Consider the following 20,930-nt stretch of genomic DNA (forward strand, 5'->3'; position numbering starts at 1 on the left):
GGAATAAAACAACGCTGAGGAGCCGGTGCGCGGCGCCGGGGGGGTAGGAATGACGGCTGTGCTGCGTCACATTACGAAGGAAAGTCCCACCTCCGGGACGGTTTTACGGTTGCAGGGGACACATTTTATAAGTGTTTAGTTCTGTGTTTGCAAGGAGCATGATGAAAAGAGCCACCTTTTCCTTTTGCATCTTTTGTGCTGCACAAGCTGGCTCTTTCAGCTACAAACGCCTTGGGGGGGGGGGTTAAAGGTTCCCTTTCGACTTTCTCAGGCTTCGGCCTACATTGTGTTCCTCTGCTTTTCCACCTGTCCCTGGGCTCCAACACCGCCAGTTGCCGTCCAGAAGTGCTGTACGCACAGTCAACAGTCCCTCCTCTGTTATTGGGGTTCAGTAACGTCAGCTGTTCCCCTGCTGTGTGTGTGGAAATCCCTCCTACCTCCTCCAACCTCCTCCTCCTCCACCTGTCCCTGGGCTCCAACACCGCCAGTTGCCGTCCAGAAGTGCTGTACGCACAGTCAACAGTCGCTCCTCTGTTATTGGGGTTCAGTAACGTCAGCTGTTCCCCTGCTGTGTGTGTGGCAATCCCTCCTACCTCCTCCAACCTCCTCCTCCTCCACCTGTCCCTGGGCTCCAACACCGCCAGTTGCCGTCCAGAAGTGCTGTACGCACAGTCAACAGTCGCTCCTCTGTTATTGGGGTTCAGTAACGTCAGCTGTTCCCCTGCTGTGTGTGTGGCAATCCCTCCTACCTCCTCCAACCTCCTCCTCCTCCACCTGTCCCTGGGCTCCAACACCGCCAGTTGCCGTCCAGAAGTGCTGTACGCACAGTCAACAGTCCCTCCTCTGTTATTGGGGTTCAGTAACGTCAGCTGTTCCCCTGCTGTGTGTGTGGCAATCCCTCCTACCTCCTCCAACCTCCTCCTCCTCCACCTGTCCCTGGGCTCCAACACCGCCAGTTGCCGTCCAGAAGTGCTGTACGCACAGTCAACAGTCGCTCCTCTGTTATTGGGGTTCAGTAACGTCAGCTGTTCCCCTGCTGTGTGTGTGGCAATCCCTCCTACCTCCTCCAACCTCCTCCTCCTCCACCTGTCCCTGGGCTCCAACACCGCCAGTTGCCGTCCAGAAGTGCTGTACGCACAGTCAACAGTCCCTCCTCTGTTATTGGGGTTCAGTAACGTCAGCTGTTCCCCTGCTGTGTGTGTGGCAATCCCTCCTACCTCCTCCAACCTCCTCCTCCTCCACCTGCCCCTGGGCTCCAACACCGCCAGTTGCCGTCCAGAAGTGCTGTACGCACAGTCAACAGTCGCTCCTCTGTTATTGGGGTTCAGTAACGTCAGCTGTTCCCCTGCTGTGTGTGTGGCAATCCCTCCTACCTCCTCCAACCTCCTCCTCCTCCACCTGTCCCTGGGCTCCAACACCACCAGTTGCCTTCCAGAAGTGCTGTACGCACAGTCAACAGTCCCTCCTCTGTTATTGGGGTTCAGTAACGTCAGCTGTTCCCCTGCTGTGTGTGTGGCAATCCCTCCTACCTCCTCCAACCTCCTCCTCCTCCACCTGCCCCTGGGCTTCAACACCGCCAGTTGCCGTCCAGAAGTGCTGTACGCACAGTCAACAGTCCCTCCTCTGTTATTGGGGTTCAGTAACATCAGCTGTTCCCCTGCTGTGTGTGTGGCAATCCCTCCTACCTCCTCCAACCTCCTCCTCCTCCACCTGTCCCTGGGCTCCAACACCGCCAGTTGCCGTCCAGAAGTGCTGTACGCACAGTCAACAGTCGCTCCTCTGTTATTGGGGTTCAGTAACGTCAGCTGTTCCCCTGCTGTGTGTGTGGCAATCCCTCCTACCTCCTCCAACCTCCTCCTCCTCCACCTGTCCCTGGGCTCCAACACCGCCAGTTGCCGTCCAGAAGTGCTGTACGCACAGTCAACAGTCCCTCCTCTGTTATTGGGGTTCAGTAACGTCAGCTGTTCCCCTGCTGTGTGTGTGGCAATCCCTCCTACCTCCTCCAACCTCCTCCTCCTCCACCTGCCCCTGGGCTCCAACACCGCCAGTTGCCGTCCAGAAGTGCTGTACGCACAGTCAACAGTCGCTCCTCTGTTATTGGGGTTCAGTAACGTCAGCTGTTCCCCTGCTGTGTGTGTGGCAATCCCTCCTACCTCCTCCAACCTCCTCCTCCTCCACCTGTCCCTGGGCTCCAACACCGCCAGTTGCCGTCCAGAAGTGCTGTACGCACAGTCAACAGTCGCTCCTCTGTTATTGGGGTTCAGTAACGTCAGCTGTTCCCCTGCTGTGTGTGTGGCAATCCCTCCTACCTCCTCCAACCTCCTCCTCCTCCACCTGTCCCTGGGCTCCAACACCACCAGTTGCCTTCCAGAAGTGCTGTACGCACAGTCAACAGTCCCTCCTCTGTTATTGGGGTTCAGTAACGTCAGCTGTTCCCCTGCTGTGTGTGTGGCAATCCCTCCTACCTCCTCCAACCTCCTCCTCCTCCACCTGCCCCTGGGCTTCAACACCGCCAGTTGCCGTCCAGAAGTGCTGTACGCACAGTCAACAGTCCCTCCTCTGTTATTGGGGTTCAGTAACATCAGCTGTTCCCCTGCTGTGTGTGTGGCAATCCCTCCTACCTCCTCCAACCTCCTCCTCCTCCACCTGTCCCTGGGCTCCAACACCGCCAGTTGCCGTCCAGAAGTGCTGTACGCACAGTCAACAGTCCCTCCTCTGTTATTGGGGTTCAGTAACGTCAGCTGTTCCCCTGCTGTGTGTGTGGCAATCCCTCCTACCTCCTCCAACCTCCTCCTCCTCCACCTGCCCCTGGGCTCCAACACCGCCAGTTGCCGTCCAGAAGTGCTGTACGCACAGTCAACAGTCGCTCCTCTGTTATTGGGGTTCAGTAACGTCAGCTGTTCCCCTGCTGTGTGTGTGGCAATCCCTCCTACCTCCTCCAACCTCCTCCTCCTCCACCTGTCCCTGGGCTCCAACACCGCCAGTTGCCGTCCAGAAGTGCTGTACGCACAGAGCCAAACACCTCGCCAATGTGTTAGTGGGGTTCAGCACCGCCAGCTGTTCCCCTGCTGTGTATATGGCAACGTGTACTGCGACCGCCACGCAGGCACAACAAGTTAAATTTAAGGGAACCTGTCCCCCCCCCCCCCCAGGCGTTTGTTACTGAAGGAGCCACCTTGTGCAGCAGTAATGATGCAAAGGGAAAAAGTGCCTCTTTTCGTGGTGCTCCTTGCAGATGCTGAACCTAACACTTATGAAATGTGTCCCCTCACAGCGTTCAACCGTCCGGTAGGTGGAACTTTCCTTTGTCATGTGACGCAGCACAGCCGTCATTTTTACCCCCTTGTCGCCGTGCGCCGCCTCCTCAGCGTTGTTTGAATCTGTCCCGGAGCCTGCGCTGTTAGGTTACCCCTTGGCCATGCACACATTTTGCGCTGCCCGTCTTCTGACATCATTTGCTGTCAGGCTGGCTGCGCCTGTGCGGGTGCGCTGTCCGAGATTCAGCCTCGCGGTGTCGTCTAATGTAATCCCACCGCTGGCCTGGGATCCGTGTCCATGCGCAGTGCATATCCTCGCCTCTCACTCCCCTCCCTACGGCTTCTAAAGACTGTTCGGTGTCAGCTGATCCCTAATAGCATGCCACGGCCGTGACACCGCACAGTCTTAAGAAGCCGTAGGGAGGGGAGTGAGAGGCGAGGATATGCACTGCGCATGGACACGGATCCCAGGCCCGCGGTGGGATTACATTAGACGACACCGCGAGGCTGAATCTCGGACAGCGCACCCGCACAGGCGCAGCCAGTCTGACAGCAAATGATGTCAGAAGACGGGCAGCGCAAAATGTGTGCATGGCCAAGGGGTAACCTAACAGCGCAGGCTCCGGGACAGATTCAAACAACGCTGAGGAGGCGGCGCACGGCGACAAGGGGGTAAAAATGACGGCTGTGCTGCGTCACATGACAAAGGAAAGTTCCACCTACCGGACGGTTGAACGCTGTGAGGGGACACATTTCATAAGTGTTAGGTTCAGCATCTGCAAGGACCATAATTAAAAGAGCTAAGTTTACCTTTTCCAGCATTAGTGCTGTACACGATGGCTCTTCCAGCTACAAACGCCTGGGGGGGGGTTAAAGGTTTCCTTTCAACTTGCTCCAGTGCAGGCTTCGGCCTACACTCCGCTCCCCCTGCTCCTCCTGCTGACCCTGGGCTCTAACACCGCCAGTTGGGGCCCGGTACTGCTAGCTGCACAGAGAAAAACACCTCGCCAATGTGTCAGTGGGGTTCAGCACCGCCAGCTGTTCCCCTGCTGTGCAGCCGGCATCGTGTCCTGCAAAAGCCACGCAGACACTTGCTCTTGTACCTTCTGCTCCCCATCCTGGTTCCAGTACCGTCAGCTGGTTCCGGGCAGAGCCTTTGGCTTAGGTGCCTCCCTCTGGGTATCCGAGTTCCACCAACGTCAGGTGGTCCTTGGTAGTGCTTTCAGGCACGGGTACCTCCTGCTTAGTAACCGGGTTCCAGTAACGTCAGCTGGTCCTCGGTAGTTCCATTGGCTCTTGGACCTTTGGGTAGCCATCCGAGTTCCAGTTCCATCAGCTGGTTCTCGGCATTTTCTCAGCCTTCTTGTACCTTCTGCTACATTTCCAAGTTCAAGAGACTAAACACGATGACCCGGAAGAACACCCCTAAGATGACGACGACACCAGAGACGACAACCACCGTGATGACGATGACCCTGGAGACGATGACCCTGAAGACCACCGTGATGACGACGACCCCGGAGACGACGACCCTGAAGACCACCCCGATGACGACGACCCGGGAGACGACGACCCTGGAGACGACGACCCTGGAGACGACGACGACCTGGAAGACCGAGAAGCAGAAGAACAAGAGGCTGCAGAACAAAGAGCAGAAGAACATTAAGCATAACACTAAATATCAGAGCAAAAAATATTATCTAAATTATAAGCAGAAGAAGACTAAGCAGTGTATGGGGGTGAGTCCGTTCCTCCTCGTGGTGCCCCTGGATAAAGCCTGATGCTGCAGGCCAAACTGAACGCGGACAAATGTAACTGTTTTGTGACAGGCAGAACGGAAGGTGTAATCTTCAAACTTTTATAGATAACAACTACAGGAATGCCTGTCACAAATAAGAATATGATGAAGAAGTAGAATATGATGAAGATAATAGTAAAATAAAAAGAATATGAACAATGTAACCCAAAAAATAATAGGTAGAAGATGAAGAAGAAGATGAATAAGGTGAAGAAGTTGATGTCAAAGAAGCTGATGATGAGGATAATGAAGAAGAAAGCGTCGGAGAAGAAAAAAAGAAGGTGAAGGGCGTTGAAGTAGTGAAACATCAATATGTGGCATAAAAAAAAAAAAAAATTAACATAGTCAAATTCTTTCTAACGCCGAACGTCATCCAAAAAAAAAAAAATCCTGCTATTCTATTACATTGGGCTAAACCTCTGTGCCTTTAATGTCTCCGCCACGTCCCCCAATACATCCTACATTATTCTTAGTTGTTTTCCTTCATGTAGAATGAACCTACAAGTGTATAAAGGGTTTATTTTAATTCCGATATTTTCGTCCCATTGACTTGCATTGGGATCGGGTATCGGTATCGGATTGGATCCGATATTTTGACGGTATCGGCCGATACTTTCCGATACCGATACTTTCCGATATCGGAAAGTATCGCTCAACACTACTAACGAGCTGTTAATACTGGATGAGTATAATTTAACACCATCACAGAAAGATTTTGAAAACTCAGTTGAGTTTTCAGTCTATGCAGACTCAAACTCTACGCAATATACACCAGTCTCGGTTCGCCGGGAACCCCCTCCATTAAACTTGGACTCACCCAGTTCAATGATTTGTAACAATCTACTGGATATCAGCCTATACCCGAACACTCCGACACTTGTTGACTCACAGGCGGGACCCAGTGGGCCATCCCTTTGTCCAACTATTATATCCAATAGGTTATCACCACTTTCACCACAGGAGGATGGCAGCGATGACAGGGAACCCTCTGGTCAAGCTAATCCCCGTGTGAGGGAGGATCAGAGGCGTGACACGAAAAATGGGAAAACTAACAAGAGTAGTTCTGAAAGGGAAATTCAAAATGAGAACCACAGTGGTCTCCGCCTTCCATCAATTAACAGTAATACTAGAAGAGTCGGATCGGCTAAGAACCCACCTGACAATAGACCATCCGGGAGGAACTTGAGAGGACCTAAAGTACCCCCTTGTCGTCCTCCCATCAATCAGGATTTTTTCAGGGTAAGGTCAACAAAATCAAAAAAGGCAGGGGGGGGGGGAAACGCCCCAAAAATAAAATAGTCAGGAAAGTAGTGATGAGCAAAAGATATACAACTTGAGTGAGTACCAATTATCAAGCAGTGAAATATCTCTATTACAAAAGGGATTGAAATTTTCACCTACATCCATGGTAAACCAAATTGGCAATATATGTTTTTTGCCTAAAATACAAATGAAATGTGTCATCTTTAACTTTAGGCCTTTTATAGATCATTTCATCTACCCCTTATCAAGGCATTTTGTAGATAGACACAATAAATCAACTAAAGGGGTATTTTTCACTGGCATTGAAAAGGTCCATCAAAACCCAAGAGGGGGGGACTTTATCAGTAAGATGTCCAGGGCGGAAACGCAGTGGATTTTTACTCTAGATCGCCTGGCCCCTGGATGTTTAAATCAGGAATTGGAACTTTTCGCATTTCAATAATATCTTAATTTGTTATTTTGCTTTATATATAAACATATTATACGGGGGGCTTGTAGTGGGACTAAGTACCAGCTAAGTATTGATCTCAGCAGTGGCATATAATGTTCACATTATGTTTGATTGTTTCATCTTGAACCCTATCTGATTTTCAAATCAATGAATTGGGTAGGGGTGTTCCATTTGTAATCGGATCCCAGCGGTAGCGGTTTGAGCACGAGATCCAACTTCTCCCTTCTTCCCCCTTTCCCCCCGTTTTCCCTCATCTCCCCCTTTTTTAACCGTTTGTATCATTTTTTAACATTTTCTTAACATATTGGTTACATGGTGCAACATTATTTAAAGAAACATGTCCTAATCGTTTATTGGAACAGTTTTAAATCACTTAATGGAATATTAATATTTTATATATATATTTCCCATATTTTTGGGATCGCCCAATGTTTAGGGCGATTATTATCCCCCTCTAGGCCATATCTATATTGGTTTTTAATCATACAGTATTTATTATTTTTAATATACTTATAAATAAAGATGTATTGCTTTTATTTTTAAATACATATATGTATCTATTTGCAGCAGGAAATACCCACGGAGCAATTAGGCATACAATAGGATATAATCTTGGAACAGCAATGAGGAAAAAACTCACGCTTTTTAGTGGCTAACTTATATCTAACTTTGTTTTTCTCCTTATGTTCATCTAGCTTACAACAGCTAATGGAGGACGATATTGTCACGGAGAGACTAGGTGGGCGAGAGCTTATAACCCGGGCCCCTGCAATTTCCCTAAGACTAGGGAAATACTGACTGGCCCTCTACCTGAAGTTTACACTGATGGTGTGCATGTTCAGGCCTCGAACCTCACCCTACCTCCTGATACAACCCTGAGCTGGAAACCTGCGCCCTCCACCCAGTAAATGCAATACACCAGTACCCACAGTTAGCACAGACAAGGATAAAGGAAAATATACATCACGCTGCAGTCACTCAGGAATACACTATAAATGTGCAGGGCAAAATAAACACAAATATAGGAAGGAGTAAATAAGACAAGGGAAAATACACCACCAGCAACGATACTCCAACGACCGGCTCTCCACTCCAGACCGAGATAACAAATGCGCAAGACAGAAGCTATAATCGGCGACACCCAATGATCAGGAGAACTATAAAAAGGCAATGGGCATGGCCCAGCCTCCAATCCGAGGATCAGGTAAATTAACCCCGGAACAGCTAGACAAAATCTAGCCGACGCCAATGAGCAAATAGTGGTCAAAAGCGGAACTACCGCGGTCTGTCGGATGACCTGGTCTGAACAGCGTCCGACATAACAGTACCCCGCCTTCTACGAGGGACCCCAGGGCCCTCACGGCTTATAGGACCCGGCTTGTCCGGATGACGACGATGAAAAAACCTGATCAGCCGATCCGCATGAATGTCTGAGGCTGGTACCCAGGACCTCTCCTCAGGCCCATAACCACGCCAGTGTACCAAGTACTGTAAAGTGCGGCGCACTACACGAGAGTCAACCACCTTGGAGACTTCAAATTCCAGGTTACCATCCACCAAGACTGGAGATGGCATAGGCGCCGCATCCACAGAACCCACCACCCTCTTCAGAAGAGACCTGTGGAACACGTTGTGTATCTTATACACCGTAGGGAGCTCCAGTCGGTACGCTACTGGGTTAATGACGGCGGTGACCCTAAATGGACCAATAAACCGTGGACCCAAATTAAGGGACGGAATTTTGAGTCTTATGTTTTTTGTGGATAACCACACCCAGTCATCCACACTCAGGTCCGGACCTGGCACACGCCTACTGTCAGCCACACGTTTGTACTTAGCACCCACACTCAACAGGTGCTGTTTAACTCTCCTCCAGACTGACGACAATTGTGCTCCTAAGCGGTCCTCCTCCGGAACGCCGGAAGAGACCCTCTGACTCAAGGTACAAAATTGAGGATGTAGCCCATAAACACAAAAAAACGGAGACTCCCCAGACGACTCCTGGCGGTGATTATTGATGGCAAACTCAGCCAAAGGAAGAAAGGTAGACCACTCCTCCTGGTTATCAGAGACAAAGCAGCGTAAGTACTGTTCCAAATTTTGGTTCATACGCTCAGTCTGACCATTTGACTGAGGAAGAAACGCCGAAGAATGAGACAACTTGATCCCCAGCCGTGAGTAAAATGCTTTCCAAAATTTTGCCACAAACTGAGACCCCCTATCAGACACGATGTCAGATGGAACCCCATGAAGTCTGACCACCTCCTGCACAAATACCTGCGCCAGAGTCTTAGCGTTAGGCAACGAAGGCAAAGACACAAAGTGCGACATTTTTGAGAACCGATCAACAATCACCAAGATGACCGTGTTCCCAGCTGATAAGGGCAAATCAGTGATGAAATCCATGGAGATTTCCGTCCATGGCTTACTTGGTACCTCAAGAGGAAGTAGTGTGCCAACAGGACGGGAGTGAGGCGTCTTAGCCCTAGCACACGTGGTACAAGCTGACACGTATGAGACCACGTCCTGTCGGATCTTGGGCCATCAAAACCGACGTGACACCAACTCCAAGGTGCCTCTAACCCCTGGGTGGCCAGCCAGGACAGCATCATGATGCTCCGCCAAAACCTTTAAGCAGAGATGAAGCGGTACAAAAGATTTGTTGATAGGTAGCTCAGATGGTACCTCCTCCTGAGCCTCGGCAATCTCAGCCTCCACCTCGGTAGTGAGAGCCGAAACCACAACACCCTTTTGGAGGATGGGTACTGGATCCTCCCGAGGTTCTCCCCCCGGAAAACACCTGGACAGAGCATCTGACTTAGTGTTTTTAGACCCCGGTCTGTAGGTGACAACAAAATTGAACCGCGTGAAAAACAATGCCCAGCGAGCCTGCCTGGGAGACAGACGCTTGGCAGACTCCAAATAAAGCAAATTCTTATGGTCGGTAACAAAAGTGACCTGATGAATCGACCCCTCCAAGAAGTGTCGCCATTCCTCAAAGGCCAATTTGATTGCCAACAACTCTCTGTTGCCGATATCGTAGTTACGTTCGGCGGGCGACAATTTCTTGGAAAAATAGGCGCACGGACGCAAACCGCTCAAGGATGAGCCTTGTGACAGCACCGCCCCCACACCAACCTCAGATGCATCGACTTCCACCACAAAAGGTTTCGATACATCTGTCTGCACCAGAATGGGGGCCGAAACAAACCTGTTTTTAAGAGATTCGAATGCGCACACAGCAGCCTCAGGCCAAACGGAGAAATTGGTACCCTTTTTAGTCATGTCAGCGGTTTAGTAATGGTGGAAAAATCCTTGATAAATTTCCTATAGTAGTTAGAAAACCCAAGGAACCGCTGAAGTGCTTTCAGGTTATCAGGCCGTTCCCAATGCAACACCGCTTGCACCTTAGCGGCGTCCATTTTAAAACCAGAGGCAGACACGATATAGCCCAAGAAAGGCAACTCCTGTACCGAAAACACACATTTCTCCAGTTTTGCATACAGCTTATTCTCTCTGAGAAGCTGTAACACCTGCCTGACATGATCTAAATGAGTGTCACGGTCGCAAGAATATATGAGGATGTCATCAAGGTACACAATAACGAATTTCCCCAAAACATGCGAGAACACATCATTTATGAAATGCTGAAACACTGCAGGTGCGTTTGTCAACCCAAATGGCATCACCAAATTTTCAAAATGACCCTCAGGGGTATTAAAAGCCGTCTTCCACTCATCACCTTGACGGACTCTTATGAGGTTGTACGCCCCCCTGAGGTCAAGCTTGGTAAACCACTTAGCACCTGCCACCTGGTTGAACAAATCCGGTATCAATGGCATAGGGTATGGATCACGAACCGTAATTTGGTTTAACTCCCGGAAATCCAGACACGGCCGTAGTCCACCATCTTTCTTCTTAACGAAGAAGAACCCTGCTGCCACCGGAGAGGATGAAGGCCTGATGTGCCCTTTGCTCAAACTTTCAGCAATGTAATCCTTTAGCGCTTGTCTCTCCGGACCGAAGATGCTAAACATCCTTGATTTGGGCAATTTAGCCCCTGGTTTAAACCTGATAGTACAGTCATAGGGACGATGTGGTGGCAACTCTGAACAACCCTTCTCAGAGAACACATCCACAAAATCCAGAAGTGACTCAGGGACACTTGAAGTCACAGCAGCAACACATGTGGCCAAGCAATTCTCCTGGCAGAAATCACTCCACTGAATTATGTCCTGAGTTTTCCAGTCTATCACTGGGTTGTGTGTAGACAACCATGGAAAACCCAGAACCAATGGTGCCGGAAGACTCTTGAGCACCTTACATGTAACCTGCTCAGAAAGAAGAACCCCAATGTGGAGTTTAATCTCAGACACAAACTCAGTAATCTCCCCCTGTGGGAGAGGAGCAGAATTGATAGCGACCACGCGGATAGGATGAGATTTCACGATCCTAAAACCAGCAGTGCGCGCAAACTCCTCATCAATGAGATTTGTGGCAGAACCACTATCCACAAAAACAGTGATTGGCAGCTCTCTGCCAGCAACAACAACCTTGGCAGGGAGCATGCACTGAGATACCATCATGGAGGACATACACAAGCTCAGATTGGACTCCTCCCAGGGCCGGCGTTAGGGGCAGGCAGACTAGGCAGCTGCCTGGGGCCCCCGCTGCCCTAGGGGCCCCCAGCCAGGGGCAGACATACTGCTGATGGCACTGCTCCGGGGCCCAGAGGTGGAGGGGGGCCCCTGCAGGTAGGCCCGGTATCATGCAGGATCGGGCCCCTCTCACTCCCTCCTATAATCATGGAACACCGGGTGCCGGGAGAGAGCGGGGCGCGAAGTGCAGGAGATCAAAAAGGGGGCGTGTCATGCAGGGAGAGACGCTGGCCAATGAACGCTTTCCATACCTCACAGTGACCAGACTGAGGAGAGCGCTCACTGGCTGCCGTCTGTCCTGCTGCATGGAGCGTCCTAATGGTGAGTGCTCACCTACAGTCAGGGGCCCCAGGGCAGCACAGCACATAGGGACAGCAGTGGAGGAAGAGCAGGACTTACAGGGGGTCTTCTGCTCCCTCCACTTCTGTTCAGAGCAGGCTGCAGTGTCTCCTCACAGAGAAGAGATGGGGGAGGAGGCTCACTGCACGGGACAGCACCAGGGGGCTGATATCAGTCCTGTCTGCTCTGTGCCCCATCCCCCACAGTGGGGTCTGCAGCCCTCTCCAGCTGAACTATGGTCCTCATCCAGGGCTCATCTGACCACCTATACAAGATTAGTATGTGTGTATGTATATGCTTGTATATGTACACTCACCGGCCACTTTATTAGGTACACCATGCTAGTAACGGGTTGGACCCCCTTTTGCCTTCAGAACTGCCTCAATTCTTCGTGGCATAGATTCAACAAGGTGCTGGAAGCATTCCTCAGAGATTTTGGTCCATATTGACATGATGGCATCACACAGTTGCCGCAGATTTGTCGGCTGCACATCCCAAAGATGCTCCATACAAGGCAGGATGGATCCATGCTTTCATGTTGTTTACGCCAAATTCTGACCCTACCATCCGAATGTCGCAGCAGAAATCGAGACTCATCAGACCAAGCAACGTTTTTCCAATCTTCTACTGTCCAATTTCGATGAGCTTGTACAAATTGTAGCCTCAGTTTCCTGTTCTTAGCTGAAAGGAGTGGTACCCGGTGTGGTCTTCTGCTGCTGTAGCCCATCTGCCTCAAAGTTCGACGCACTGTGCGTTCAGAGATGCTCTTAGGCCTACCTTGGTTGTAACGGGTGGCGATTTGAGTCACTGTTGCCTTTCTATCAGCTCAAACCAGTCTGCCCATTCTCCTCTGACCTCTGGCATCAACAAGGCATTTCCGCCCACAGAACTGCCGCTCACTGGATTTTTTTTCTTTTTCGGACCATTCTCTGTAAACCCTAGAGATGGTTGTGCGTGAAAATCCCAGTAGATCAGCAGTTTCTGAAATACTCAGACCAGCCCTTCTGGCACCAACAACCATGCCACGTTCAAAGGCACTCAAATCACCTTTCTTCCCCATACTGATGCTCGGTTTGAACTGCAGGAGATTGTCTTGACCATGTCTACATGCCTAAATGCACTGAGTTGCCGCCATGTGATTGGCTGATTAGAAATTAAGTGTTAACAAGAAGTTGGACAGGTGTACCTAATAAAGTGGCCGGTGAGTGTATGTGTGCATCTGTGTGTATCTATGTGTATGTTTCTGTGTGTGTATCTGTGTATGTATGTACGGTATATGTGTGTATGTATGGTATATTTGTATGGCTGTGTGTGTATGCATGCACAGTATGTGTGTATCTGTGTATGTGCAATAAATTTGTATGGATATATGGTATATATGTATGTTTATGTGCATGTACATACAGTATATGTGTATGTATATGTGTGTATGGTATGTGTATATACTGTATGTGTGTATGTACGGTACGTGTATGTGTATCTGTATGTTCGGTATATGTGTATGCATGTACGGTATATGTATGTATGTACGGTATGTGTATTTGGGTGTGTGTATTTTATATGTATGTACGGTATGTGTGTACTATATGTATATAACTGTATCTGTGTATGTACGGTATATGTGTGTGTATCTGTGTATGTACGGTATATGTGTGTACGGCATTTGTGTATGTACGGTATGTGTATGTATGATGGTATATGTATGTGTATCTGTGTGTATGTATGGTATATGTATGTGTTTGCATATACTGTATATGTATGTGTATCTGTACGTACGGTGTATGTATGTGTATTTGTGTGTATGTATGGTATATGTATGTACGGTATGTGTATACTATATGTGTATATAACTATGTGTGTATGCATATAAGGTATATGTCTGTGTATGTATGTACGGTATGTGTATCTGTGTGTGTACGTATGGTGTATGTATGTGTATCTGTGTGTATGTATGGTATATGTATGTATATGTGTGTGAATGTACGGTATATGCATGTGTTTATGTACGGTATGTGTATGTATGACGGTATATGTATGTGTATCTGTGTGTACGTACGGTGTATGTATGTGTATTTGTGTGTATGTATGGTATATGTATGTACGGTATGTGTATACTATATGTGTATATAACTGTATGTGTGTATGTGCAATAAATTTGTATGTATATATGGTATATGTATGTTTATGTGCATGTACATACAGTATGTATATGTGTGCGGTATGTTTATACTATATGTGTATATACTGTGTGTATGTACGGTACATGTATGTGTATCTGTATGTACGGTATATGTGTGCATCTGTGTATGCACGGTGTATCTCTGTACGGTATGTGTATGTATGTACGGTATACTGTATTTATGTGTATGTGTGTATGTATGGTATATGTATGTACGGTATGTGTATACTATATGTGTATATAACTGTATGTGTGTATGTACAGTACGTGTATGTGTATCTGTATGTATGTACGGTATGTGTATCTGTGTGTATGTACGGTGTATGTATGTACATTTTATGCCGGAACAAAAATCATTGTTCTCATCAGCACATCGCCCAGTTAAAACTGCAGATATGCTGCCAAGATGATACTGTATGGGGACAGATTGATTTACTAGTGATCATTCTGTCCCCATCATTGTTCCTCAGCCAGTGTAAAGAGGCTGGGAAACAAGTGGCGAATGACTTCAATATTGTTGATCACACTCGTTTAGTGGTCTGAAATCAGCGCATGTAGCTACAACCAAAATGTTTCTGTTTGTTGGTGCAATTTGTTAGCATTTGGGGCCCCATTTTAAACTTTTGCCTAGGGCCCCACTTTGCCTAAAACCGGCCCTGACTCCTCCACACCCTTTGAGTTTAGAAGTCTTTCCGCCGTTGCATTTTTCTTTGACAGCAGAGGACAGATATTAATAAAATGACCAGTTTTACCACAGAAAAAGCAGGCTCCCTGCCTCCCATGTACAGAAGCCTGGTGCTTAACATGTGATACCCCTGCAATTTGCATAGGTTCCGTGGGCTCACCTGCAGCAACCTCACGTAAACCCAAACCTCCTCCCACAGATGACGTCACATGCTCTCCCAGACGCAAACGGCGATCAATACGGATAACAAGACTCATAGCGGAATCTAGTGAAGTAGGAGTCTCGTACATCAGGAGGGCTTTTTTAACCCTGTCAGAAACTCCATGAATAAAATGACTCCGCAGCAGGGAATCATTCCACTGAGTGTCGACCGCCCAGCGGCGGAATTCAGAACAGTAATCCTCTGCTACTCGCTCCCCCTGGCAAATAGTGCATATCTTAGATTCTGCTAGAGCCATTCTGTCAGGCTCGTCGTAGATGTTTCCAAGTGCAGAAAAAAAACTCTCCAGAGAGTCAAATGCAGTAGAATCAGATGGCAAAGAAAACGCCCATGCTTGGGGATCCCCGCTTAATAATGTCAACACCAGGCCCACACGCTGAGCCTCATTACCGGAGGAAGTCAGACGCATCCAAAAATATAGTTTGCAAGCCTCACGAAAAGTAACAAATTTACTGCGTTCCCCAGCAAATTTTTCAGGCAACGGATACTTAGGTTCAGCAACTTTATCTGTAAGAACGGTTTGCACATTAGATACTGCTATTCCCTGTTGCTGCACTGCCCCCCTCAACTCAGTGACCTGTAGGAACAGCACCCTCAACTGGCGGTTTATGGAAATCATGGGATCCATGGAAATAATGTTGGCCGATTATAATGTCACGGAGAGACTAGGTGGGTGAGAGCTTATAACCCGGGCCCCTGCAATTTCCCTAAGACTAGGGAAATACTGACTGGCCCTCTACCTGAAGTTTACACTGATGGTGTGCATGTTCAGGCCTCGAACCTCACCCTGCCTCCTGATACAACCCTGAGCTGGAAACCTTCGCCCTCCACCCAGTGAATGCAATACACCAGTACCCACAGTTAGCACAGACAAGGATAAAGGAAAATATACATCACGCTGCAGTCACTCAGGAATACACTATAAATGTGCAGGGCAAAATAAACACAAATATAGGAAGGAGTAAATAAGACAAGGGAAAATACACCACCAGCAACGATACTCCAACGACCAGCTCTCCACTCCAGACCGAGATAACAAATGCGCAAGACAGAAGCTATAATCGGTGACACCCAATGATCAGGAGAACTATAAAAAGGCAATGGGCATGGCCCAGCCTCCAATCCGAGGATCAGGTAAATTAACCCCGGAACAGCTAGACAAAATCTAGCCGACGCCAATGAGCAAATAGTGGTCAAAAGCGGAACTACCGCTGTCTGTCGGATGACCTGGTCTGAACAGCGTCCGACATGACAGATATTGATATTGATTCTGGTTGGGTAGTTCGGAGTTAATAGGATGGGTGGGACGCAGGTATGGCTGTGCATATATGACAGGGAGGGTAGGGATAGCGGTAACCCTGATGAAGAAGAGCTTAGCCTCTTCGAAACGTGTCGGTTAGTTCCCCTCTCCCTTTTTTGAGCACTTCGGCGATCCATACTGCAAGTGACGTCACTGGTAGGAGGAGCCTACCAGCCATCTTTTTCATTCCTCGTGGTATTCCGGGAAGCGCTACCGGCCGGAGCGCCCCTGGTCCCACAAGTGTGCTCCACCATCCGGCACAGCCAGTGCCGCAACCCCGGACAATCAGACGAACATACCTCCAGTAGTGCGCCGCAAGTAGTGCTTCATCGCCTGACACAGACAGGGCCGCAGCCCCGGGTACCTGCAGCCTGCAATCAGCATGCCACAGCACTTCACACACCTAGGTAAGCTGGCAGCCACAGTTGTCTTTTCGGTGATATGATTGCAAATTGACGATGTGGGCAGTTCAGTAAGTGATTGTATTTCTACTATTTGATTGTCGCTAATACCGTTCTTTGGATTATTCCATTATCATTAATTATTTTTTCTCCTTAAGCGCGGTTTCTAACCCATTTGATTATTTATATATATATATATATATATATATATATATATATATATATATATATATATATATATATATACAGTATATATGCTGTATATATATAGTTGAAATCAGAGTTTGACACACAATATATAAAAATACACATAAGCATGTTTTTCTCAATATTTGACATGAAATTATATATATATATATATATATATATATATATATATATATATATATATATATATATATATGGTATATATATATACCGTATATACTCGAGTATAAGCCGACCCGAGTATAAGCCGACCCCCCTAATTTTGCCACAAAAAACTGGGAAAACTTATTGACTCGAGTATAAGCCTAGGGTGGAAAATGCAGCAGCTACCGGTGAATTTCAAAAATAAAAATAGATGCTCCATACCGTTCATTATGGCCCCATAGCTGTGCCATATAGTGCTCTGCACCATTCATTATTGCCCCATAGCTGTACCATAGAAAGCTGTGCCATATAGTGCTCTGCACCGTTCATTATTGCCCCATAGCTGTGCCATATAGTGCTCTGCACCGTTCATTATTGCCCCATAGCTGTGCCATATAGTGCTCTGCACCGTTCATTATTGCCCCATAGCTGTGCCATATAGTGCTCTGCACCGTTCATAATTGCCCCATAGCTGTGCCATATAGTGCTCTGCACCGTTCATTATTGCCCCATAGCTGTGCCATATAGTGCTCTGCACCGTTCATTATTGCCCCATAGCTATGCCATATGGTGCTCTGCACCATTCATTATTGCCCCATAGATGTGCCACATAGTGCTCTGCACCGTTCATTATTGCCCCATAGCTGTGCCATATAGTGCTCTGCACCGTTCATTATTGCCCCATAGCTGTGCCCTATATGCTCTGCACCGTTCATTATTGCCCCATAGATGTGCCATAGAAAGCTGTGCTGCTGCTGCTGCAATAAAAATAATAAAACACATACTCACCTCTCTTGCTTGCAGCTCCTCGGCGTCCTGTCCCGGCGTCTCTCTGCACTCAGCGCACTGACTGATCAGGCAGAGGGCGGCGCGCACACTATATGCGTCATCGCGCCCTCTGACCTGCACAGTCAGTGCGGAGAGACGCTGGGAAGACAGAGCGGCGCCCGGCGTGTGGAACGCGGACAGGTGAATATGACATACTTACCTGCTCCCGGCGTCCCGCTCCTTCCCGCGGACAGCTGGTCTTTGGTGCCGCAGCCTCTTCCTCTGTCAGCAGTCACCGGCACCGCTGATTAGAGAAATGAATAGGCGGCTCCGCCCCTATGGGAGTTGAGTCCATAGTCATTTCTCTAATGAGTGGTCCCACGTGACCACTGAACAGGGGAAGAGCTGCGGCACCCGAAGACAGTGTGACGGGCAGGGGGAGCGTCAGGATCGCCGGGACTAGGTGAGTATGCCTCAGCGCCCTCTCCCCCTCACCCGCCGACCCTGCCACAGACCGTGACTCGAGTATAAGCCGAGAGGGGCACTTTCAGCCCAAAAATTTGGGCTGAAAATCTCGGCTTATACTCGAGTATATACGGTATGTATACAGACATGGCCAAAAGTATTCACACCCCTGCAATTCTGTCAGATAATACTCAGTTTCTTCCTGAAAATGATTGCAAACACAAATTCTTTGGTATTATTATCTTCATTTAATTTGTCTTAAATGAAAAAACACAAAAAGAATTGTCCTAAAGCCAAATTGGATATAATTCCACACCGAACATAAAAAAGGGGGTGGACAAAAGTATGGGCGCTGTTCGAAAAATCATGTGACGCTTCTCTAATTTGTGTAATTAACAGCACCTGTAACTGTTCCTGTGGCACCTAACAGGTGTTGGCAATAATTAAATCACACTTGCAGCCAGTTGACATGGATTAAAGTTGACTCAACCTCTGTCCTGTGTTCTTGTGTGTACCACATTGAGCATGGAGAAAAGAAAGAAGACCAAAGAACTGTCTGAGGACTTGAGAAACCAAATTGTGAGGAAGAATGAGCAATCTCAAGGCTACAAGTCCATCTCCAAAGACCTGAGTGTTCCTGTGTCTACCGTGCGCAGTGTCATCAAGAAGTTTCAAGCCCATGGCACTGTGGCTAACCTCCCTAGATGTGGATGGAAAATAAAAATTGACAAGAGATTTCAACGCAATATTGTGCGGATGTTGGATAAAGAACCTCGACTAACATCCAAACAAGTTCAAGCTGTCCTGCAGTCCGAGAGTACAACAGTGTCAACCAGTACTATCCGTCGGCGTCTGAATGAAAAAGGGACTGTATGGTAGGAGACCCAGGAAGACCCCACTTCTTACCCTGAGACATAAAAAAGCCAGGCTGGAGTTTGCCAAAACTTACCTGAAAAAGCCTAAAATGTTTTGGAAGAATGTTCTCTGGTCAGATGAAACAAAAGTAGAGCTTTTTGGGCAAAGGCATCAACATAGAGTTTACAGGAGAAAAAAAAGAGGCATTCAAAGAAAAGAACACTGTCCCTACAGTCAAACATGGCGGAGGTTCCCTGATGTTTTGAGGTTGCTTTGCTGCCTCTGGCACTGGACTGCTTGACTGTGTGCATGGCATTATGAAGTCTGAAGACTACCAACAAATTTTGCAGCATAATGTAGGGCCCAGTGTGAGAAATCTGGGTCTCCCTCAGAGGTCATGGGTCTTCCAGCAGGACAATGACCCAAAACACACTTCAAAAAACACTAGAAAATGGTTTGAGAGAAAGCACTGGAGACTTCTAAGGTGGCCAGCAATGAGTCCAGACCTCAATCCCATAGAACACCTGTGGAGAGATCTAAAAATGGCAGTTTGGAGAAGGCACCCTTCAAATATCAGGGACCTGGAGCAGTTTGCCAAAGAAGAATGGTCTAAAATTCCAGCAGAGCATTGTAAAAAACTCATTGATGGTTACCGGAAGCAGTTGGTCGCAGTTATTTTGGCTAAAGGTTGTGCAACCAAGTTAGGCTGAGGGTGCTAATACTTTTGTCTGGCCCATTTTTGGAGTTTTGTGTGAAATGATCAATGTTATGCTTTTTGCTTCATTCTCTTTTGTGTTTTTTCATTTAAGACAAATTAAATGAAGATAATAATACCAAAGAATTGGTGTTTTGGGTCATTGTCCTGCTGGAAGACCCATGACCTCTGAGGGAGACCCAGCTTTCTCACACTGGGCCCTACATTATGCTGCAAAATTTGTTGGTAGTCTTCAGACTTCATAATGCCATGCACACGGTCAAGCAGTCCAGTGCCAGAGGCAGCAAAGCAACCCCAAAACATCAGGGAACCTCCGCCATGTTTGACTGTAGGGACCGTGTTCTTTTCTTTGAATGCCTCTTTTTTTTCTCATGTAAACTCTATGTTGATGCCTTTGCCTGAAAAGCTCTACTTTTGTTTCATCTGACCAGAGAACATTCTTCCAAAATGTTTTAGGCTTTTTCAGGTAAGTTTTGGCAAACTCCAGCCTGGCTTTTTTATGTCTCAGGATAAGAAGTGGGGTCTTCCTGGGTCTCCTACCATACAGTCCCTTTTCATACAGATGCCGACGGATAGTACGGGTTGACACTGTTGTACCCTCGGACTGCAGTACAGCTTGAACTTGTTTGGATGTTAGTCGAGGTTCTTTATCCAACATCCGCACAATCTTGCATTGAAATCTCTTGTCAATTTTTCTTTTCCGTCCACATCTAGGGAGGTTAGCCACAGTGCCATGGGCTTGAAACTTCTTGATGACACTGCGCACGGTAGACACAGGAACATTCAGGTCTTTGGAGATGGACTTGTAGCCTTGAGATTGCTCATGCTTCCTCACAATTTGGTTTCTCAAGTCCTCAGACAGTTCTTTGCTCTTCTTTCTTTTCTCCATGCTCAATGTGGTACACACAAGGACACAGGACAGAGGTTGAGTCAACTTTAATCCATGTCAACTGCCTGCACGTGTGATTTAGTTATTGCCAACACCTGTTAGGTGCCACAGGTAAGTTACAGGTGCTGTTAATTACACAAATTAGAGAAGCATCACATGATTTTTCGAACAGCGCCAATACTTTTGTCCACCCCCTTTTTTATGTTTGGTGTGGAATTATATCCAATTTGGCTTTAGGACAATTCTTTTTGTGTTTTTTCATTTAAGACAAATTAAATGAAGATAATTATACCAGAGAATTTGTGTTTGCAATCATTTTCAGGAAGAAACTGAGTA

The 20,930-nt window shown here is 47.7% G+C and overlaps 1 protein-coding gene across 1 annotated transcript in view; it reads right to left on the minus strand.

Annotated features, from left to right (window-relative positions):
• The window catches only part of LOC143805912 (cytochrome P450 2C8-like), a 110,753-nt gene that overhangs the window by 72,634 nt on the left and 17,189 nt on the right, over positions 1 to 20,930 (minus strand). The window lies entirely within an intron of this gene.

This window comes from Ranitomeya variabilis, chromosome 2 (assembly GCF_051348905.1).
Source record: "Ranitomeya variabilis isolate aRanVar5 chromosome 2, aRanVar5.hap1, whole genome shotgun sequence".
NCBI classification, from domain to species: Eukaryota; Metazoa; Chordata; class Amphibia; order Anura; family Dendrobatidae; genus Ranitomeya; species Ranitomeya variabilis.